The sequence below is a fragment of the Notechis scutatus genome, chromosome 3 (genome assembly GCF_049901735.1).
Source record: "Notechis scutatus isolate UNSWTSFEM ecotype Mainland chromosome 3, rNotScu1.2, whole genome shotgun sequence".
Taxonomy (NCBI): domain Eukaryota; kingdom Metazoa; phylum Chordata; class Lepidosauria; order Squamata; family Elapidae; genus Notechis; species Notechis scutatus.
In genome coordinates this window covers 112,654,174-112,679,122 of record NC_142011.1, presented here as the reverse complement: position 1 = coordinate 112,679,122, position 24,949 = coordinate 112,654,174, and the positions used below count along the sequence as shown (strand labels likewise).

General features: G+C 41.8%; 1 long non-coding RNA gene across 1 annotated transcript in view; it reads right to left on the bottom strand.

Moving 5' to 3' along the window:
* Positions 1-2,528: 2,528 nt before the first annotated feature.
* The window catches only part of LOC148131348 (uncharacterized), a 62,274-nt gene continuing 39,853 nt past the window's right edge, over positions 2,529-24,949 (bottom strand). Inside the window, exons 3-4 of the long non-coding RNA XR_015749101.1 lie at positions 5,741-5,805; positions 2,529-2,865 (exon numbers count right to left, since the gene is read on the bottom strand). This is a non-coding gene — a long non-coding RNA (uncharacterized LOC148131348). The remainder of the gene's footprint in view (positions 2,866-5,740; positions 5,806-24,949) is intronic.

Below are 24,949 nucleotides of genomic sequence, written 5' to 3'. Positions count from 1 at the left end.
GGTGGCGGCAGCAGCGGCAACAGCAGGAGGTGGCGGGGCGGGACTTTTGGGCTGCGGCTGCCCGCCTTTTCTGTTGCTTGCCTCGCCCCGCCTCGCGCCTACCTCTCCTCCTACAAATGCAGCAGCGGTGGCAGCAGGGGCAGAAGCAGCAGCGGCGGCGGCGGGGGCAGAAGCAGCAGTGGCGGCGGGGGCAGAAGCAGCAGCGGTGGCGGCAACAGCAGGAGGTGGTGGGGCGGGACTTTTGGGCTGTGGCTGCCCGCCTTTTCTGTTGCTCACCTCACCCCACCTCGCGCCTGCCTCTCCTCCTCCTCCTCGCTGGATCTTTCATGAAGGTTGGGGTGGGCATTGGGCCGCATTACGAGGCGACCTGGGCCACATGCGGCCCGTGGGCCACGGGTTGGACAAGCCTGCTCTATAGCGTCATTTTGAGGGTAGGAGTTGAAACAGTTTGTGTCCAGGATGTGAGGGGTCTGTAAATATTTTCACAGCATACAGGTCCTCAATGGAAGGCAGGCTGGTAGCAATTGTTTTTTCTGCAGACCTAATTACTCTCTGAAGTCTATGTCTGTCTTTTTGGGTTGCAGAACCAAACCAGACAGTTATAGAGGTGCAAAAAGATATACAAAAAGGTAGTTTATTATTTTTGTAAACACTTAAATAAGAATAAAAGAAGTACACAAAACAATAAAAGAGGTACACAAATACTTTCATAAGAACAATAAAAGTGCTATTTGCCTTTGGCTTTAAGGTATTGCCACATTGAAACTTCATTGGTATCCTCCTCACTTGCACTTTTCTTCAATTTTACCCAAGCATCATCGGCTGTGTGATGTGCTTTCAGCCATTTTTTGATTGTAGGAATAGGGTCCAATTCTTTTAGAGGCAGGTCAATTACACTAATGGTCATTAGGTTTGTTAAGTTGGAAAAAGTTTAGGCAACTTCTGCTCTCTGAACATATGATGTTCATTTTTGAAAAACCCTTTTCCGCTTCTGCTGAACTTACAGCAATTGTTCTGACAATATCTTTAGCTTTTTTTAATACTGTCAGAAATTGCATATTTCTGGGAATCTTTTAAAACAGTGGTCCCCAACCTTTTTTATGCCGCGGCCCAGTACCGGCATCAGCTGGGCGCCGCCATCTTGTTTTGATGAAAAAGTGCTTCCGGTGAGCTTTTTACCCGGAAAAGCTCACTGGAAGCACTTTTTCATCAAAACAAGATGGCGGTGCCCAGCAAACCAGCGGCCCAGTAGGATTTGTTCCACGGACCGGTACCGGTCCGCGGACCGGTGGTTGGGGACCCCTGTTTTAAAACATTGTCTACAAAGTCTCTATAATAGTTAATAACAATTTTGTAATTGAAAATTTCACCAAATGCAAACAATTGTTCTTCAGCTGCTGTCCATGGAACCACCACTTCTTCAATATTCCAGTAATCTGGCTCCAAAAAATTGAGAAATTGTAATTTATTTGTGTTTTGAACTTGGCTACCTGTTTTTAAATGTTCACAATCCATTAGTTTTTTCTTCAAATTTGTTATGATGCTTTCTAAAAGTTTATACTTCCTGAGGAAATCCAACAAAACAATGATTTTGTACAAATTTTATATTTTTGAAGGTTTCAGAAGTAATTAATTCATCAACTTTTCTTTCGTATGGACCCTTTTCCCTTTGTAAGCATTTCAAATGTTTTAATTGATCTGTTGGAAGTTAAAATCCACCCCTCTCCTAGGAAAATGATATATTTTATGAAATACTAAAAAGACAGAATATTTCCCCTAAAAAGAAAAGTAGAAACTCAGAGGCAGAAACTCAGCCCCCCACCTCTACTAATGGACCATTACTCTGGCCTGGGTCAGTCTATTTCAGGGGTCGCCAAACTTTTGGACCTCAGGGACCACCAAACTCATAATTTTAAATCCCGGGGACCACTAATATGAATTTTGACTGATGGTGGCTTGCTGACATTGGTTGGGGAGAGAGAGAGAGAGAGAGAGACAGAGACAGAGACAGAGAGAGAGACAGAGACAGAGACAGAGACATGATCTAATCTCTCTCTTCCCGCCCCCCTCTCTCTCACACACAGAGAGGCAGGGGTGGGATTCAAATTGCTTAACAGCCTGTTCTGGGTGTGGCCTAATTTGTGGGTGTGGCTTGGTGGTCATGTGACTAGCTGGGCATGGCTTGTATGTAAATATTATAAATATTTATGCAAATATTGATTTTTTTTATATAAAAAAGCAACTTTTACCCAAAATCAGGCAAAGCAGGCAGATTGAGTTGCTCACAGAATCATTCAGAGATCTATCTGCCATCGGCTACCTGAGTCTGTCATATAAAATTTGCTTGCCGTGAGTCTGCACTGAATAATAGAACCTTCAGTCCTAAGGAAGGTTCAGCTCTACTTAAAAGCAGAACCAAAGATCTAAAGACTAGCTAGAAAGCAAGAAATGCAACGATTTCCTGCTTTCTAGCTAATCTAAATCTCCTGGCACAGTAGAACAGCTAATGGTCGGGGAAAAAAAAGGAAAAATAGCAACTTAGAAGGCAAGTTTGCCAGGTAAGGAGTGAGTGGGTGGGGAGGGTTCCTGCTGGCCATGTGGGCGGCGCAGCCTTGTGTTCCTGCACAGCCTGGATTAATTGCTTTGGGGGTGCTCTGGGGGTGACATTTCTCTGTGGCCCACCAGTGGGCCACGGCCCACCGGTTGGCGACCCCGGTCTATTTTACATAACAAAGATCTACTCCAGGTATACCTATAATAGGAATTGCCCAAAGCTCTTTCATTACATCATCATCTAACAAGGCTCAACCAAGCCTGGGACTCAAGACAGCCTACAGAGTTGCCCCTGCATGACCCCATGGGAGTCTGACAACAAATCAGAATACAAGCTCAAATTCAAATCTCAACAGATGGTATAAAACCAAGGGTCTCTAAGCATCTTGCCCTTTTTCTTTTCCTTCACCCAACATCTTGAAGTATGTGATCATCCTTTTCACTTGGAGCTCCAAGCCATGTGGTCCTGTCCACCATTAAACCATCTTTCCAAGCAGTCACCATGTTTCCAGTGTCTTTCTTCCCCATTTGGAACTGAACCCAGAAGGATATTTCTTCCAACAGATCTTAGCACAAGTTTTTCAGCCTTTATGATGTCTGTATTTCTTGCTTGCAATGCATTTGAAAGAAGAGAAATTTCATTTAGAATGTTGTTCATCAATGCCAAATCAGTTGTAAAATATATTTTTTCAAGGTGGGCAGCCATACCTGAGTATTTTTCATTTGAATGAAAATACTGATGTAGTGCTGGATAAGCATGCCACACAGCTAGGGTTGACCTTAAACTAGAGGCAATCAGATGGACATCTTGGTCCAAAAACTCTACCAATCTTTATGATTTCAATTTCAAGTTGTTCAGATATTTTGGTAAGTGCCATTTGGCTCTTATTGCTTTTATGAAAAATACTGAATATCTTGTCAATAAATATTTAAAAATGATTTAGTTGCTTTATGTCCTTTATGGAGTCATCTAAAACAAGTTGGTGGCTGGTAGTCATGCACCAAAGCAAAAGAATTTTGGTGGCAGATTAAGATTTGGTTGGAAGAGATGGTTGCCCCCCAAAATAGAGTTCAGACCAGAATTGTTCCTATTGGGAATTATTGAAGGAAAATATAATAAAGGAATGATATAGCTAATGTTGCATGTTATAACCGCTGCAAGATTGGGGTATGCCCAAAACTGGAAGGATGTAAATATCCCAGAGGAAAGTGAAATAATAAAGAAAAATTTGGCCTGTGCAGAGATGGACAGGCTAACACTAGAAATTAAAGATAAGAGTGAGACAGAATATTACGAAGACTGGAACAAAATGTATCAATGAAGAACTTGAAGAATGACTTGAATGACTTGAAGAAAGGAAATTGGAACAAAAAAAGAGATCGTGACGCTTTATAAGACTGAAGGTGGAAGATTTTAAAGCTAAAAACATATAATATAGTGGATATAATGACTACGCAAAAAGAATGTGCAAGGGAACTATGTTGTAAATAGGAATATATATATTCCTGATGATGGCAGATGAGATTCTGCCAAAATGTTGCTACAACTTTAAAAGCACAACTATAATGTAGGAAAATACCCGAACAAAGCTGAATACCATACATATAAATACCAGCAAAAATATAAGAATATGTGTGTGTGTGTGTGTGTGTGTGTGTGTGTGTGTAAATAGCACCAACTTAGTGATGTAGAATAAGGAAGAGATCAATTGTTACATGTGGTTTTATGTTTTAGCATGTATGGCAAAATAACTGCCATGAAGGTCGCACTGTTCAACTGTTTTAATGTTTATTCAATAAATTAAATAAAACAAGTTGGAGGCGATGGTTTAAGCAGTGCCATATTATGATGTTTGGAAACTCTTCTGCTGTCCTAGGGCTCACTCCAGATTTTCTCCCAAGCAAAGCGCTGGCACCATCAGAGAAAAATGCTATTAAATTTTTTCTAGGTATCAATGTTGTAAACCCAACATTGTTTAAACTTCTCATAACTGAAGAACATATTGTCTCCACATCTTGTTTTTCCAATTCAACAAGCTCAACAAAAATTGTTGGTGGGAAAACTGAATCCTCAACTTTTAAGAAAATTATCACAACTGGTTTGCATGATTGCATTGAAGCTTCATCAATAATCAAACATATTTTCCTATTCTTTTCAATAATGTTAGTAAACATTTCAGTTTTAATTTCTTTTGCTATGAAACCAACAATTTTCACTGCAGTTGACCATGAATGCAATCTTATTCCCATATCTAGTCCATTTTCAATTTGCATTTCTATCTCATCTTTTATGTCTGATAATGGTTTACATATTTTTGCCAGGCTGTGAACTGTTTTGAATATTCTACAAGTGGTACCAAATATTTGTCAGACATCTTATCTATTCCTTTTGTTATAGCATCCTGCTCCCCTTGTTGTAAGTTCCAACTTAGTGATGTAGAATAAGGAAGAGATCAATTGTTATATGTGGTTTTATGTTTTAGCATGTGTGGCAAAATAACTGCCAGGAAGGTTGCACTGTGTTCTTTAGTTTTCCCTGCTGCCTCAATCTTGAAATGTTTTCATTCTTTGGACACATGAGCACCGTTCTCTTTCACAAAGTCATGTTTTGCACAGTATTTGCAACCTAACTTTTTGCTGGAAATTGGCAGTCCCTCATGTTTCTCTTGAAAGTTGCTGTACTGTTGCAATGTTCAGCAGTCAGGAAGATTATTTTTAATTTCAGAGTTGGACTTGCCTGCTTTCTCCAAGTGGTGCTTGTTGTGATGGTTTTGGATCCAATTCTGTTGTATCTGGTTCCACTTCCAATCTTTGTCTCTTGTTAAAAAAAAGTGGACAAACTCTGTTGCTTTTCATCCTGCTAAATTTGGACTTGATTGTAAGTTGAGGACTACAGGTAATGGAAGGGATCTCTATTTTCACCCAATAATGCAGTCTTTTCATCCAAAGAGCAGAGATCAGTAATATAAAGTCACTCTTAGTATCTGAAACTATAGTAACAAAAATATATAAGGCTTAAATGTGTAATGTCACATAAAATTTGCTTGCAAGCAAACTCATAACATAAAATTTGCTTGTAAACAAACTCACAAAATTAACTCACAACACAACACACACACACCATGTAAATATTGAATTTTTAGCAAAAAAAAGAAAGAAAGAAAGAAAAAGAGAGAGAGTAACTTACCCAAAATCAGGTGAAGAAAGGCAAGCAAATTCAGGAGTTGCTTGCAGGCTCACAGCTCTACCTTTCTGCAATCAGAAAAATAGAAGGTTCAGTCTGGGAAGGCAACAGCCTGGCCATTCAGCAGCTCTGCTGTCGAAGCTGGTACTTCTCTCCTTGTAGCACTGAGTCTCAGATCCTTGGCTTTTGAAATCCAGCATTTATATGTTCGACAGCCGGAGACCCTGCCATTTCAAAAGCCAAGCAGCTCAGTCTCAGGAGAGAAGAAAGAAGTGGACTTCCAGTTGTGCTTTTATCGCGTCAAAGCAGAATCCGCGATCATGCACAGTTTTGCTTTGTGCTCTCTTGTTGGAGGGTCATGACCAAAACCAGAACCACACTGGAGGGGTGGTGAAGAAAGTGGGAACTGCCTGGAGGGTCAAGGGGAGCTGCATCTCCCCTCCCTGACAAGATAAACCCCCTCCAAAGACAAGTTGCAGCGGTGGTCCAAAATGGCCACCATGAAGATGGGAGGCAGCCCGGGAAACTAAGACTGTACTGGAGCAGTGAAACTGTGAGCAGTTTGTGAACCAGGTGAAATACATGGACATTAAGGTACCCCAGAATTAAGAAACAAAGACTTTTGTAGTAGCAGCAATCAGAGACAGAGAGAAGAAAATTGGAAAGTTGTGAAATTGGCTTTGGACTTTGAAAAGAATTAATTTGGAGGTGGAAAATACAGAGGAAAATATTTGATTATAAAAGGCTTGCAAATTAAACTGGATAATTATTTGGATTTTGGCACTAAATAGGCATAAGTAAATGCTGGAATTGAACGTGTTAAAAAGAAATAATAGGTAATAATTGGAATTAGTGAAATTAATAAAAGTTTAAAAAACGGAAAAATTGAAAAGAAAGGGTGGAACGTGGAAACAGAACTAAGTGCTAATGGTAAAGGAAAAATTTCAGTGATTCGTTGAAAAGTGCTTGGTCTTTTAAAATTGGAATTTGAGATGAAATCTAAATTAAGAAACCTAAGGAGCTTTGGGGGAAACTGGATTTATAGATATTGTTTGATTATGTCTATAAGATAAGACTTATATATTTATAATGATAGGACTTATATATAAGATAAGACTTATATATTTATAAAATAATATATATTTATAGTTATACACCATATATATCCTGTGCTCTACTATAATTTACTATAATCTACAGTAATACATCTATACTGAAATATTTATACTACTTCTATACCTATGCATAATTAAGTTCTAACTTATAATCAGTAACCATATTTTCTTTTTCTTTCTTTCTGTAAGAGAAATATCGATTAATTAGTTTGTTATATTGATAAGTGTGCTATTATTATTTCACTTATTTAGTATTTATTTAGTATTTAATAGAATTGATTAAGAATATTTAGTATATGGACTAAAAGGAATTATCGCGATATAGTATATAAACAGGATAAATTGGATAGGAATAGTGAGAAAGAGCTTGGTTGAGAGGTAGATAGGTATGTTTTGTGATTGGTAGGGATACAGAAAATTGGGAAGGTTTAAATATTTAAGATAAGGAAAACTTGATAAATTGGGGTAGGTTTTAAAGTAGAAACAATAGAAAAAAGTAGGAAAGGGAAAAAAAAAGAGATCAGCCAAAGTAAAACTTTGAAATAGAACAAAAAGTGGATGCTAGTGTGGGCAGAAGTAAATAGAAGTTTCAAAAACATGACAAGTGCCATAACATCAACCTTGAGAACGTCAAAGAAGACAACACCCAGCCCAGTATTGACAGTCTCATCCCCAGCTGGCCAGAAGACGATCGAGGGAATGTTGGGGGCCAAAAAGCAAAGTACAATGTCCAACATGCAAACAATACAAACATCATTGCTGGCAATCCAAGAGACCATGATGAAGTTGCAGGAGCATCAGATGAAGATGCAGGAGAACATATCAAGGAACCATGTGGAAATGAAGGGGAACATCAACAAGTTAGAAACAAAATAGACATAATACAACAAACTATTGAGAAGAATGAACAAAAATTACAAGTAGTGGAAATGAGATCAGAGCAAAATGAGAAGAAATTGGAGTTAGTAGATAGAAAGATGACGACAATGAATAAGGAATTAGAGGAACAAATTATACATCTCGAAATGGACCATGCTGCTTTCTACTTGAGGTTCCAGAACATCATAGAGAACAGACAGGAAGATCTGATCACTATCATAGCAGATCTAATTGCACCAGGTTTACAGAGAGAAAGTCGAGAGATCCTGCTAGAAATTGACGAAGCCTATAGAATTCAAACCAGCTATGCAAGACATAATAGACTACCATGGGAAGTCCATTTTAGGTTTGCTAGGAAGAAGATATGGAACATAATATATAAAATAACGAGGGATGAACCATTAATATATAAAGATAAAGAGATACAAACTTTAAAACAGATCCCGAAGAAAGTACGTGAGTACAGAAGAGATTATAAATTTCTGGCAATGCAATTGATTAAAAGAAATGTAGCATTTCGATGGCTTATCCCGGAAGGGATTTTAGTAACATGGCAGGAGAAGAGGCTGAAAATAGACAATTTGGATAAATACAGGACCTGTACGACCAAATAGTAGGAACAGAAGAAAGCAGTAGCAGGGATGAGCTGGAGACAGGGAGCCAAGAAGACCAGCGACAGGAACTAGGAGAAATGGAACAAGAAGGAGGAAGTAAAAAGGAAATTGAGCAAGGAGAGAAGGAAGGAATGAGATTAAGATCACGCCCACAAAGAGATACAAGAATTAATAGATGGCAGATATCAACCCATAGGTAGGATGATGGAAGATGAAACCAGACTAATATCATTAAACATTAATGGATTGAACTCACCTATTAAAAGAAAACAAATACTAATGAGATTGGCTAAACAAAAAGCAGAAATAATATGTCTCCAAGAAGTGCATATTAAAGAACAGTTTCGGAAATGCTTAGAATACCCAAAACTAGGAAGGTTATTTAGAGCTCTGGCGGATCAGAAACAGAGAGGGATAGCTGTATACATCAAAGAAGGAATAAAGGCAGTAGAAAAATATGTAGACCTCAATTTCCATTGAGTGTTGATACTTGAATTAGAGATATGTCAGAAGCCAATGTTATTAGTTGTAATTTATGTTCTGAATGAAAATCAAAGTCAATTCTATAGAAATTTACATGATAAAATTTTAGAAATTGGACATGGAAATATATGTATAGTGGGGGATTTTAATGCAGTGGCAGACATAAGAAAGGATTATATTAGTAAGTATAAAAAATAAAAAGAAAAGGAAAAGCCTGCCAACATCCACCAGGAATTGAACCTGGTGGACCAGTGGAGGATATTACATTTGGGGAAAAAAGAATACACTTTCTACTCCAATCCACATAAGTCATGGTCACAATTAGATATGGTATGGTAGAACTAGGGAATGAATTAGAGTCAGTAAAGATTATGACAAATTTATCGGCACACCACAATCCATTAAAATAATTTGGAAGGGAAGGAAAAAAAATGAGAAGATGGACATTAAACCCCCAGATCATAAAAGAGAAAAAAAATGGGTCAAAAATCAAAACAGAAATGGAGTTATTTTTTAAGGAGAATATTGTCCAACAAACCTCAATACAGATATTGCCTCTACTTTTCATTTTGACTCTGGAAGTGCTATTAATCCAGATCAGACAAAACATGGAAATAGATGGGTTGAGGATTAAAGGAGAAGAATATAAAGTACAGGCATTTGTGGACGGCCTGGTGTTTTTTTATTGAAGAACCAATGAAGATAGGGATAAATTTATTACAAGAATTGGAGGAATATGGGGCAGTAGCAGGATTAAAAATTAATAAGGAAAAAAACCAAAATATTAGCTAAAAATTTGACAGAAAGACAGCAAGAAGATTTAGAAGAAAAAATGAGATTGCAGATGGTAAAAAACCCTAAATATTTGGAAATTTGGCTATTAGGGAGATGTTCCTCTATAAAGGAGGACAATTATAAGAAAGTACTTCAACAGATAAAAAAGGACCTGCCAAACTGGGGGAAATTACAACTATCTTTATTAGGGTGATAGCTGCGATAAATAGCCTACCAAAATCACTGTCAGCCTTCAAGATCTTCCTTTGCTTTGCTTCTTTCTGGCTGTCATGAATAATGGGGGGTGGAAGCGGGAAAGGTGTTACTAATATTGTATAAACTGAGGAGGGTTTCTATTTCTTGCTTAGCTTTCTCTTCTCTGCACAACTGCAAACCTTTATCTGAGTAAGCCAAGGTCAACTAATCATAACCACCTGAAGATATCCACATGATGAGGTTCACAACTTTTAATTGGAAGAACCGTTTGAACTATTGGGGGTGGGAACATTTCAATCCCTTGATATATGTGATGTACATGCCTATTTCCTCAGATTCAGAATTCTCTTGTTGCTACCACTTGACTTCCAGTAAAAGATATATTTTCTCTAATTACAAGAGTCTAAGTATTTCTTTCTTGGATTTTGAACAGAGCACCAGCTGACAATCACTATACTATTTTCATACAATTCCTATAAAATTAGATAGAAGATTTTTTTTCAGGAGCTAAACAAGATAGTTATGAAATTTATATGGTTGGGTAAAAAAGCACGAATAAGCCTAAAAACTCTACCAGATAGTAGAAGTAGAGGCGGACCTGGACTCCCAAAATGGGAACTGTATTACCAAGCAGCAGTACTATTATGGCGGGGAGGTGCTCGCTGCCCACCAGGGCTGCGCCAGAGCCATGCGGGCTGGGCAGAGCTGGGAAAGCAAGCCGCGGGTGCGTGCGTGCCTCCTCCTGCCCCTCGTTCCCAAATCTCGCCCGGAGGAGTCGGTCGGAAGCGGCGTGGCTAGGCTGGCCGTGGAGGCACTCGGTGCAGGATGGGCTGACGGGTGCTAACCTCGGTCGTTCTCCCCGCGTCGGGCTAAGGGTGGAGGTTGTTTCCGCTGCGAGCAGCTCGGACCCGCTGCTGCTGCTGCTCCGCAGCCACCCGCCTGGCCTTTCTTTGAGGTGGAAGAGCTTGCTGGGCTGAAGGGACTGGCACGTCAGAGGCGCGCAGTGTAGGGAGGTCAGGGAGGAACCGATTAGCCTCCCCATGTGGGGTTGGGCTGCCCTCTCAGGCAGGGGAGGCTTTGTAAAATAGTTCGCTTTACCTTCAAAAGCAAAGGGAAGACAGGAGCGCCTGAAGCCAAGTGTCTCTTCAGGGCTCCGGTTGCAGGGAGGAGCCCTGACTGGCTGCACGTGGCCGTGCCAAATGCCTAACGCCATGGCAGCAAGGGAGAAGGGAAAGCAATGGTGGAAGGTCTCCCAATATGAAGTGCCCCACCAATGCAGGCAGCACCATATCCGGGCATGCAACAAAAGTACTTCCTAAGGGCAAGCCCCCCCTCCCCCCCATTTCCCCCCCCATTTTGCATGTTTAATATGGGCCTTAATTTGGGGGGAGGGGCTTAATTTGATTTTATGCCAATAAAACATGGTGGGGCTTCCTAGTGGTGGAGGCCGTATTGTTGGAGAAACACGGTATATATATATATATATATATATATATATATATATATATATATATATATATATATATATATATATATATATATATATATATATATATATATATGTTATGTCCCACCTTCTAAAATAAACAGATAAGGCTGAAAGCAACAGTCCTTGTAAAGAAAGGCAGCAAACAGGAATTTTCACAGATAGCTCCAATAAGTAAAAGTTCCAACGAACTAAATCCAAGACTCAACAAGATTCTTCAGATCAAAATCCTTCACAAAATAATTCCAATAAGTAGAAGTTCCAACGAATTAAATCCAAATCCCAACAAGATATTTCAGATCAAAATCCTCCAAACTGTGCTCTTCAGTTCTCCTTGCAAATAGACACTTTGTTCCGGACAAAGTGCAAAGTCATATCTCTCCCTTTATAGAGTAACTAATTAGTCTAATTGCTGGTCTGCTCTCCTACTGTATCCTCGTTGGTTCCTCCTTGTCAGGAGACGTCTTGTCCTGACATCTACCCAGCAATCATCCAAATTATCATCTTCTTCACCTGAAGATATCATTGGTTCCTCATTATCACCCGTTCCCGGCTGACCACCTAATTGAAGGGTGGAGGAGTTTGAAGGTTCAAGCCGATCTTGCAAATCAAATGCATTCATCTCCTCCTCATTGTTAGAACTTGCTGATTCATATAAGTCCTCCTCGCTGGAGCTGTCATTCAAAAACCTGTAGCAGATGCCGGAATCACAACACTATCCTCACCGCAGGGCCCTTCCCCGGGTCTGGCGATCCGGATGCGGTTTCGAAGGGAAGCGTGCATGAAAGTCTCGAAGCAGATCCGAAGCATGAAGTGTAGACGCATCCGTCCAGGAACAAACCTCCGAGTCATCTACCCTCCTCCTGACCAAATACTGGAAGCGACCTTTGAGCCAACGGGAATCAAGGACGTCGACCACCGTATCGTCAACAGCAGGCTCCTCAGAAGGCAATGATAACGGACCCGGTTCAGCAGAATCACGTAATCGACAAACAGAAGAATCAGGAATCAAAAGAGATCGATGAAAGACGGGGTGAATACACATGGATCGTGGCAAAGTGAGGCGGTATGCCACGGGATTAATAACTGCCTCAATCGGAACGGACCAATAAACCGATGATCAAGTTTTCTAATAGGGCGATCGACCTTCAGATGTTTTGTAGATAGCCACACTTTATCACCCACAACTAACGGAGGTGTATCTCGACGGGACCGATCTGCAAACCGCTTATAATCTTCTTTTGCCTTGTTCAATTGTTGTATCAGTAGATGGCGAACTGCGTGTAGTTCTTCCAAAAACTCTCGGGTCTCAGGAACCGGGGAATCCATCATAGTTAATGGGAAGAACGCGGATGATAACCCATATTTGCAAAAAATGGCGTGACACGGGTGGAGGTATGCTGCGAGTTGTTAAACGCGAATTCTGCTAACGGGAGGTATTTCACCCAATCGTTTTGTCGCAAATTAACAAAACATCTCAAATATTGAGTAAGAATCCCAATCACCTTCTCCGTCCCGCCATCAGTTTCCGGATGGTGCGCTGACGCTAAACATACTTTCACTTGCAAAGCCGCCATTAACTGTTTCCAAAATTCTGCCGTAAACTGGACCCCACGATCAGAAACCACTCTATCAGGCAGTCCATGTAGACGGAAGATATGTTGCAAAAATAACTGAGCCGTAGTGCGGGACGATGGTAATTTCCGACAGGGAATGAAATGGGCCATTTTAGTCAACATATCCACTACCACAAGCACTGTTGTGAACCCCGATGAAGACGGTAAATGTGTCAGAAAGTCCATAGAGATCGCTCCCCATGGTCTACTTGGAGTCGGCAAGGGTTGCAAAAGTCCAGGAGGTGCACCGGATGCTGCTTTCGCTTGCCTACATTGAACGCAAGAAGCGACGTAAGAAGACACATCATGACGAACTCGAGGCCACCAAAAAGTCCGAGTGACCAAATGCAAGGTCTTGTGTAATCCAAAATGACCAGCGGCTGGGTTATCATGACATTGTGTCATGATGAGAGCCCTCAACGGTCTGGTAGGCACATATAATAAACCCCGATATCGAAGCAGATCGTCTTCAAAAGACCATGGAGAAGTTGGGCCAATGTCCTCCCGTCTCTGCTGCGTCCACGCATCCAAACGTTGTGCCTCTCGTAGTTGGGCCTGTAAATCTACCGGTTCCTGCAGTACGGCTAGAGATTCCGGTGGTAACACTGTCCGTAAAGGAAGAGGATCTTCGGCACAAGTATACTCCGGTTTCCAAGATAATGCATCCGCCCTCCGGTTCTGACCACTTGGAACGTAAGTAACCGAGAAATTAAATCTGGCAAAAAATAACGACCAACGAATCTGCCTTTGATTCAATTTCCTAGCCGTGGTCAAATGTTCCAGGTTCCTATGATCTGTCCGAACCTCCACCTTGTGTCGAGCTCCCTCCAAATGATGTCTCCAAGTCTCAAAAGCAACCTTAATAGCTAACAACTCTTTTTCCCAAATGGTATAGTTGCGTTCCGAGGCTGTAAGCTTCCTAGAATAATAAGCGCAAGGAAACAAAAGAGCGCCATCCTCCGATGCTTGTAACAGCACTGCTCCGATAGCGACATTAAAAGCATCTGTCTCAACCACAAATGGGCGATCCGGATCAGGATGCTTCAATATGGGTTCAGTTATAAATGCTTTTTTCAAAGTGTCAAAAGCCTGTTGTTGTGGAGGCCCCCACACAAATGGAACCTTCTTACAAAGAAGCTGGGTTATGGGATCCATTATCTTTGCAAAACCTGGAATGAAAGTCCGATAATAGTTGGCAAATCCTAAAAGTCGTTGCACATCTTTAACCCGACGAGGAGCTTCCCAACTACACAACGCCTCAACCTTTTTGGGGTCCATAGCAATGCCCACAGGAGAAATAATGTGTCCCAAGAATTCGATAGACGACTGAAAAAGAAACATTTTTCTAATTTAGCATAAAGTTTATGTTCCCGAAGACGCTGAAGCACTTGACGCACCTGCTGAAGATGTTGCTCTTTAGATTTTGAATAAATCAAAATGTCGTCCAAATATATGACAACAAACTTATCCAACATGTCTCGAAAGATATCGTTCATTAAATGTTGAAATACAGCAGGAGCGTTGGTCAAACCAAATGGCATAACGGTGTACTCGAAATGACCATAACGAGTGCCAAAAGCCGTCTTCCACTCGTCTCCCTTACGCATCCGAACCAAATTGTAAGCTCCACGTAAGTCAAGTTTCGTGAAAATTGTAGCTTCCGTAACCGCTCCAACAATTCGGAGATGAGCGGTAAAGGATAGCTATTTCTCACAGTGATAGCATTTAAGCATCTATAGTCACAACAAAGACGAAGTTCTCCCGACTTCTTCTTGACAAAGAGAACGGGTGCTGAAAGAGGGGATGACGAAGGTCGAATAAATCCCGAGCTAGATTTTTATTCAAAAATTCTCGAAGTGCAACTAGTTCAGGCTCAGACAAAGAATACAACCTCCCCTTTGGTAATGGAGCGTCCGGTATCAAATCCACGGGACAGTCGTAAACACGATGTGGTGGTAATTGATCTGCCTCCTGTTCACTGAAAACATCGGGAAATCCGACAGCTCTGAAGGAATCGAGGCAGCAGAAGCGACAATATGTTGGCCTGCGCAGACATGTCTCAGGTGGTCCACACATTGCAGGCTTGGAAAAGAAACAGCGTTCTGCGCCCAAGCCACCAACGGATCGTGTAGACGCAGCCAGGATACTCCGAGCACCAAAGGAAGATGGAGGTTCAAGTGATATAAAAACTTATCGCCTCCTCGTGATCCCCAATACGCATACGCAGTGGTTGGGTGGCAAAGGAATAGGTCCCGACTTGAGTTCGCGCCCATCTACGGTTTCCACCTGCATGGGGGATTCACAGGCACTAAAGGAACTTTGAAATGTTTTACAAAATCATAATCCATAAAGCTAGTCGTAGCCCCTGAATCCACCAGTGCCACGGCAGGGATTCCCTCCTTCCGAGATTGCAAGAATATGCGAGTGTCCAAAAGTAAATGTCGAGGAGGGCCAGAATTAACTTCAGCAATTTGAGATGAAAGTGAATCACTGTGCCCGACCTAAGATTTCCTGAGTCGGGCCTACCCGTTTCGACGGACCAGCAATGGGTTTGTTATGGTCCACCCCTTAAAATAAACAGGAATTTGCAAAATGTCCCGAACCCCCGCAATAAAGGCACAAACCTTCCTGAAATCTTCTCGATCGTTCCTGAACTGTTAAACGAGGGCGGAGTGCGCCTATCTCCATCGGCTCCTCTGCTGGAATTCTGGATTGGAAAACCCTCATAGACGGGGTGCGTGAACGAGGAAACACAGGTGGCTCTGCAACGGTCCGTTTACACCTTCACAAAATAATTCCAATAAGTAGAAGTTCCAACGAATTAAATCCAAATCCCAACAAGATATTTCAGATCAAAATCCTCCAAACTGTGCTCTTCAGTTCTCCTTGCAAATAGACACTTTGTTCCGGACAAAGTGCAAAGTCATATCTCTCCCTTTATAGAGTAACTAATTAGTCTAATTGCTGGTCTGCTCTCCTACTGTATCCTCGTTGGTTCCTCCTTGTCAGGAGACGTCTTGTCCTGACATCTACCCAGCAATCATCCAAATTATCATCTTCTTCACCTGAAGATATCATTGGTTCCTCATTATCACCCGTTCCCGGCTGACCACCTAATTGAAGGGTGGAGGAGTTTGAAGGTTCAAGCCGATCTTGCAAATCAAATGCATTCATCTCCTCCTCATCGTTAGAACTTGCTGATTCATATAAGTCCTCCTCGCTGGAGCTGTCATTCAAAAAACCTGTAGCAGATGCCGGAATCACAACATGTATATATGAGATATATATACATATACATATATATATATATATATATATATATATATATATATATATATACACATACATACATACATATACATACATATACACATACACATACACATACACATACACACACACACACACACATGTATGTATGTATGTATGTATGTATGTATGTATGTATGTATGTATTCTGAGGTTCTCGCAGGTATTTGTATGTGGATCTTTGGTTATTTGGGTTTTCTCCTGCGTAAAATTGGAAGTATCTAGGCAATGTTTTGATGAAGTCTCATTCATCATCTTCAGGCTTGGGTCTTCGGCTCTGTGCTTCTCAGAGTAATGTGAGCTTGCAGCTGCTTCTTCCTTTTAACTGCTAGTGGGGTGTGACTTGATTGGATGGGGGCTTGGCTGTGTTCGGATTGGGTGGAGGTGTGTTCTCATTGGTTGGGGGTTTGGCTGTGTTCTGATTGGTTGGGGGGTTGGCTGTGTTCTGATTGGGTGGGGGTGTGTTCTGTTCAGGTGGGGGCTTGGTTGTGCTTAGGTTAGTCTTAGTTGCTGGGGGATTTGAGCTGGTGAACTGTGATCCTGCTGTTTGGCTTCGCGTTCGTGGTCGTGCCGCATTTTCATGGTGGGCGTCAGTTCGCTTCATGTATGGGCCGGAGGGGTTTGAAGCAGGTAGTGATGTAGCTGTGGTGCGGCTTCTGGTCCGTGGTCGTGTCTCATCTTCTGTGCGGGTGTGAGTCTGCTTTCTACGTGGAAGTGTGGTGGTAGCATCTTGTGTGGCCCTCGTGGGTGTGGGTCTGGTGTCATTCATGTTAGGTACTCGTCTGTTCATGAGGGCGGGTTTCCAAATGGCTGGTAGGTGGGAGGTGTCATCTCATTTATTCATGCTGTGTGGGCGTTTTTCTATCTCTATGGCTTCTCTGATTATTCTGTTGTTGAAGTGTTCGGTTTTGGCGATAATTCTGGTATTTTTAAAGTCAATCTCATGTCCTTTGGCTTTGAGGTGTTGGACCAGGGAAGAGGTCGGTTCTTCTTTTTTGATTGAGTTCTTGTGTTCTTCAATGCGTGCACTTATTCTTCTGTTAGTTTGTCCGATGTATGTGGTGGGGCAGGCGGTGCAAGGGATTTCGTATACTCCTTGGTTTTCTAACTTGATTTTGTCGTTAAGGTTTCTTAGGATGGTGGATATTTTTCTGTTTGTGCAGAATGCTGTTTTAATGTTGTGTTTTTGGAGGATCTTGCTGATTTTGTCTGTAGTGCCTTTTATAAATGGGAGGAGGGCTTTGCCGTTCTCTTGTTCTCTGTCTTGGATTTTGGCTGGGGTTTCTTTTTGGATTAGGTGGGTAATCTTTTCTTTGGAATCCATTGGCTGTTAGTACGTTAGTAAGAGTGTGTAGTTCGGTTTTTAGGTGTTGTTCGTCGGCTAAGCATTTTGTTCTGGAGATGAGTGTCTCAGCTACGGAATTGATCTTTGCTGGGTGGTGGTGTGAGAGTGCGTGTAGATAGCAGTTTGTATGTGTTTTCTTCTGGTAGATAGTGTGTCCTGGGAGCCATTGGATTTTTGTATACTAAGACATCTAGGAAGGGAAGTTTATTGTTAGCTTCTGTTTCCATGGTGAATTGTATTTTGGGGTGTAGGCTGTTGAGGTGTGTGAGGAAGTTGTTCAGTTTTTCTTTCCCATGTGGCCAGATTATGAAGGTGTCATCTACGTATCTGAGCCAGAGTTTAGGTTGTGATCATATTTTTCTAGAGCTTGTGTTTCTAAGCTTGTGTTTCAAAGCTTGTGTTTCAAACCTCTTCCTGGTCCAACACCTCAAAGCCACAGGACATGAGATTGACTTTAAAAATACCAAAATACTTCAACAACAGAATAATCAGAGAAGCCATAGAGATAGAAAAATGCCCACACAGCATGAATAAACGAGATGACACCTCCCACCTACCAGCCATTTGGAAACCCGCCCTCATGAACAGACAGTACCTAACATGAAGAATGACACCAGACCCACACCCACGAGGGCCACACAAGATGCTACCACCACACTTCCACGTAGAAAGCAGACTCACACCCACACAGAAGATGAGACACGACCACGGACCAGAAGCCGCACCGCAGCTACATCACTACCTGCTTCAAACCCCTCCGACCCATACATGAAACGAACTGACGCCCACCATGAAGATGCGGCACGACCACGAACGCGAAGCCAAACAGCAGGATCACAGTTCACCAGCTCAAATCCCCAGCAACTAAGACTAACCTAAGCACAACCAAGCCCCCACCTGAACAGAACACACCCCCACCCAATCAGAACACAGCCAACCCCCAACCAATCAGAACACAGCCAAACCCCCAACCAATGAGAACACCCCCCACCCAATCCGTAACACAGCCAAGCCCCCACCCAATTCCAAATGGCTGGTAGGTGGGAGGTGTCATCTCATTTATTCATGCTGTGTGGGCGTTTCTATCTATCTCTATGGCTTCTATACTGATTATTCTGTTGTTGAAGTGTTCGGTTTTGGCGATAGTTCTGGTATTTTTAAAGTCAATCTCATGTCCTTTGGCTTTGAGGTGTTGGACCAGGGAAGAGGTCGGTTCTTCTTTTTGATTGAGTTCTTGTGTTCTTCAATGCGTGCACTTATTCTTCTGTTAGTTTGTCCGATGTATGTGGTGGGGCAGGCGGTGCAAGGGATTTCGTATACTCCTTGGTTTTCTAACTTGATTTTGTCGTTAAGGTTTCTTAGGATGGTGGATATTTTTCTGTTTGTGCAGAATGCTGTTTTAATGTTGTGTTTTTGGAGGATCTTGCTGATTTTGTCTGTAGTGCCTTTTATAAATGGGAGGAGGGCTTTGCCGCTTCTCTCTTGTTCTCTGTCTTGGATTTTGGCTGGGGTTTCTTTTTGGATTAGGTGGGTAATCTTTTCTTTGGAATCCATTGGCTGTTAGTACGTTAGTAAGAGTGTGTAGTTCGGTTTTTAGGTGTTGTTCGTCGGCTAAGCATTTTGTTCTGGAGATGAGTGTCTCAGCTACGGAATTGATCTTTGCTGGGTGGTGGTGTGAGAGTGCGTGTAGATAGCAGTTTGTATGTGTTTTCTTCTGGTAGATAGTGTGTCCTGGGGAGCCATTGGATTTTTTGTATACTAAGACATCTAGGAAGGGAAGTTTATTGTTAGCTTCTGTTTCCATGGTGAATTGTATTTTGGGGTGTAGGCTGTTGAGGTGTGTGAGGAAGTTGTTCAGTTTTTCTTTCCCATGTGGCCAGATTATGAAGGTGTCATCTACGTATCTGAGCCAGAGTTTAGGTTTGTGATCATATTTTTCTAGAGCTTGTGTTTCTAAGCTTGTGTTTCAAAGCTTGTGTTTCAAACCTCTTCCCTGGTCCAACACCTCAAAGCCACAGGACATGAGATTGACTTTAAAAATACCAAAATACTTCAACAACAGAATAATCAGAGAAGCCATAGAGATAGAAAAATGCCCACACAGCATGAATAAACGAGATGACACCTCCCACCTACCAGCCATTTGGAAACCCGCCCTCATGAACAGACGAGTACCTAACATGAAGAATGACACCAGACCCACACCCACGAGGGCCACACAAGATGCTACCACCACACTTCCACGTAGAAAGCAGACTCACACCCACACAGAAGATGAGACACGACCACGGACCAGAAGCCGCACCGCAGCTACATCACTACCTGCTTCAAACCCCTCCGACCCATACATGAAACGAACTGACGCCCACCATGAAGATGCGGCACGACCACGAACGCGAAGCCAAACAGCAGGATCACAGTTCACCAGCTCAAATCCCCAGCAACTAAGACTAACCTAAGCACAACCAAGCCCCCACCTGAACAGAACACACCCCCACCCAATCAGAACACAGCCAACCCCCAACCAATCAGAACACAGCCAAACCCCCAACCAATGAGAACACCCCCACCCAATCCGAACACAGCCAAGCCCCCACCCAATCAAGTCACACCCCACTAGCAGTTAAAAGGAAGAAGCAGCTGCAAGCGCACATTATTCTGAGAAGCACAGAGCTGAAGACACAAGCCTGAAGATGATGAATGAGACTTCATCGAAACGTCACCTAGACACTCCCAATTTTACGCGGGAGAAAACCCGAATAACCAAAGATCGATCGATCTATCTATCTATCTATCTATCTATCTATCTATCTATCTATCTATATCTATATATCTATACACACACACACACACACACACACACACACACATGTGATAAGTAGTAGTTAGGAGATTATTTTTATCAATGTACAATGTGGTAATTAAAAATGACTATACTATGGTGAATTTTTATAATGAATTAAAGGGAATAAATTGACGGAATGTATAAGGTAAATGGGTGGCAAGCTCGAATTGACAATTAAAGGGGACAATTTTTGAATTATTAGAATTAGGATGAAATCTATTGAACAATGAATGGAATAACAGTATGTGACAAAATTGCAAATGTGAGAGATAAAAGTAAATATGTGTAATGAATATAGAAATGACATATAAAATATTTTAAGAAAAATGAAATAAGTTAAGATATGAACTGGAATTGGATAAAATAAGTGTAATGAATATAATATTTGAGAATATTTAAAGGAAAATGGAATAAGTAATATTATGATATGAAATTGAATATGAAAGATGAATATATAACTATGATCATGTTTGTATTGAAATGTAAAAACCTGGAACCACACTGTTCAACAAAAGAGATGTTTTTTAAAATATAAAAATAAAAAATTTATATTAAAAAAAAGGAGAGAAGAAAGAAGTGTTGCCTGGGAAGCCATCAAAGGGGATCCTCCCAGACAGCGCGGGGAAGCTCTGGTGAGTGGCAAGCAAGCTCCAGAGAGATGGGGTCAGTGGCAGTGGCGCTTCAGGACCAGGGCGGCGGTGCTCCAGCTGGGACCAGGGTGGCAGCGGCAGTGGTCTGGAAACAGGGCACTGACAGTGGCACTCCAGAATCAGGGCTGATGTCCTGGGGCTGCAGACATGCGCACTGCAGCAGCAGTTTTGGCCCCAGCCCAGCATCTCGGGTGCCACCTGGGATTGGAGCTGTGAAGGCAAGGTCTGGGGACAGTGGGGCATGGGGGGGTGGCTAGCTAGGCCACAGCCTTTGCCACTGCCTGGGATGGAGCTGCGCCAGTGGTGAAAGGCAGCCAGGAAAGGTCTGTGAATGGGGGGCATGGGGGGGACCAGCTTGCTAGGTCACAGCTAGCACCACTGCCTGGGATGGAGCCGCAAAGGCAGCCAGTAAGCCAGACAAGGTCTGGGGACGATGGGGCAAGCTCCAGGTACAGTGAGGGGGGCTAGCATGACTTGCAGGCTTACCTGGAAGGCAGAGTTGGGCCACAGGCAGACAGGCACTGCGTCTGGCAGGTAGGCACTGGTCTGGCAGGCAGGTGCAGGCAGGCAAGCTGCAGAGACTGTGTGGTCAACGAAAGCAGCAAGTGTGACTGTGCTGCTATGTTGTGGGGAGGTGAGAAAAGTAGGGGCACAGTAGGGTGGGGCAGGTGGGCAGGTGGGGCTAACACTCCGTAGAACCAATTGCAGTGGTGCAATTGGTTCTAAGTGAGAGCACTTTGCGCAGGCGTAGCACGGCACTCAGAGACTGCTCTCTGTGCTGTTTTTTAGCTCTGCTGAGGCATGGTAATCAGTTCTGCACCCAACAGGTTTTTTTTTACTGGTTCGGAGAACCGGTAGGGTCTAAGGTAAAAAGTAAGAGCGGGGTAGGTGGGTGGGGCTAGTCAAAATTTTCCCTAGAGTTTCGCCCAAATCCATCCGAACCCCTGAATCCCACCCCTGCTAACTGCATTGCCTGAGGAGGACTTTAGATCCTGCTCTCCTTTGTCCTGCAATCACTCTCTTTCAATAAAAAGTTCCTTTTGAAATGCTCAAAGGCAGACCCTTACAATGCCCAATGTTCAAGTCTGTCAGAGCCTTCTGTATCTTAAGCCTATCTTCTGGAGTGTTGGCTATTCCTGCTAGCTTGGTGTCATCTGCAAATTTGATGAGTTCCCTATCTATCCCCTCATCCAAATCATTGATGAAGATGTTGAAGTGTACTGGGCCTAAAACAGAGCCTTGGGGTACCCCACTGCATACTTCCCTCCATGTAGATCAGTGGTGGTATTCAGCCCGGTTCAGTCAAATTGGTAGCTCCGGCCGAACCGGTAGCTCTGAGGATAATCTGTCAGTGAACCAGTTCCCCCTGATGATCAGCTGCTGGACCCACCCACCTGCCCTGGCTCTATTCTGACCTTTATTTCCTGGTTTTCAAGCTCAGCTGTTTCATGCGGCACAGAGGATTTCCATGCATCAGCTGTTGAAGACGCAGGGAGAGTGCAGGATTGCAGGAGAAGGTCAGTAGCAAACCCTCTGCATGTGTGTGTACATGCAAAGCACGCTTACCAAGCCACACCCAGTGGTAAAAAAATTTAAATCCCACCCTGATGTAGATACAGTTCCATTGAGGACTACACATTGAGTGCATTTGAATTCATCTGATGGTGATGCTTTCTAACTCACATTTTTCTATTTTATCAAGTAATAGGTTATGGTCTACTTTATCAAATGCCTTATTGAAGTCTAAGTAAATTATATCGACAGCATTCCTCTGGTCCACTAATTTTGCCATTTTGTCAAAGAATGCAATAAGATTAGTCTGCCACGATCTGTTTTTGACAAACCCATGTTGGCTTTTGGTTGTTGCTTTGTTTGCTTCCAGGTGTTCACTGATTTGTTGCTTGGTTATCTTTTCCAGAATTTTCCCTGGTATTGAGGTCAGGATGAAAATGCTAAAGGGGAAAAAAAATTCAGGATAGTTGGGAAACTCTAAAAAAATGAGATAATAAAGGCTCAAACAAAAAGAATATCACAGAGAAAGAAAAACAAGAGACCCCAGATGAAAGCAGCATCACAAAGAGCTCTTTGAGAAACTGATGGCCAAAAAGGAAAAGTATAAAAAATGAAAAGAGAGGCATATAGCTAGAACAGAATACCAGCAAATAGCTCAGACCTGCAAGGATGGAATCAGGCAACAAATGATAAGGCTCAGAATGAATAAGAATTGCAACAAATGATAAAAATAACAAAAAAGTTTATTTAATAATTAATTAAAGAATAAAAAGAAAATCAAGGAAATGGTCAGTCAACTAGTGAGAGAAGATGGCAAGTAAGTGATGGGCAGTAGGGAGAAAGCAGAACTGCTTAATTCCTTCTTTGCATTTGTCTTTACACAAAAGGAAAAAATAGCCCAGCCTGTCATCTAGTCCAAAACCCCGTCCAAGCAGGAGACCCTACACCATTTTTGACAAATGCAGATACAATCTTGATTCGAGAAAGATGCTAAAATATATGGTTTTAATAAAGAATTAACAAAATTGGACCAGATACTAACTGGAATGGATGAAAAATTGATAAAGAAAACTTATTGTTATTTATTGGGTATTAAACTTGAAATTGAACAGGTAAAGGAGACAATGATTGTTTGGGCTAAAAAATTTGGATATGCAATAGAATTAGACAAATGGCAGAAACTGTGGGATAGAGATGTTAAACTGACTATGTCAACTGCTTATAAAGAAAATTTGTATAAAATATTTTACAGATGCCATTTTGCACTCAGATTAGCAAAAATGTATAAGGATAGGTCTACTAAACATTGAAAATGTAATTAAACATCTGGTTCATATTACCATATGTGGTGGACATGTCCACAAGTTAAAAAATATTGGATGAAAATACATACCTGGTTGGAAAAAATGATAAAACAGAATATAGATATGAAACCAGAAATATTTTTATTGGGCATTCTACCAGAAAAATATAATAAAGAGATTATATACTTGATTTTACATGTACTAACTACAGCTAGAATTGTATATGCTCAACAATGGAAGTATGATGTGATCCCGACAGTTGAGAAGGTAATTAGGAAAATATTAGAATGTGGAGGGCAGGGCTGATGTTGTGGTGATACGATGCATCCCTAAGGGGTTCTGTAGGATCGCACCGAAATTCAAACTGGTCCTTCACTGTTTCTAGGGCCGGATGTTGCATCATTGTCCTGCTGCTTTATACAGATGATACTGTAGGTTTTTTTTTTAGAACTAGCAATAGTCTTTAAAAGAACTCTGAGAACTTTGGTATAATACTACAATGATGATGATCTGGAAATAAACCAAGATTTTGCCAAAAGGACAAAATTCCTTTTATGGAACATTAATGGCATGAAATGATTAGCTTTAAGAATTTAGGAGTATGCATAACTTTGGCTCCAGGAAAGCTCACTGCGAATATGCTACTGTTACTGGACAAAGTCTGCCTCATTTTTAATACAAGGTAGAATATTATGTTACAGCCTCACTAAAGCTTTTTCAGGTTAAGCCCAGCTCCTTTATGGGACTCTAGTTGATCTCCCAGCTTTGTGTTTCACCTACTTGGAGAGGGTACAATTTAAATTTATCAGAGCAGCTCTCTAGATATCTACAAATGCACCTCTATGTCTGGAAACAATATGATAAAATTGAGTCAAGAATGTGTCTAGCTTCTATAAACCTTTGGTTAAGGCCTAGCCCTAGCACCATCAGGACAGTTTTCAATCTACATGGATCAAGCCTGTTGAATCTAATATTTTAAATCTAGGCTACTTTCCCGTCTCAGTTGTTAAGATAGAATATGATCAGGCAAAACAAAACCTGAAGCAAAGCAAAATGATACAGAG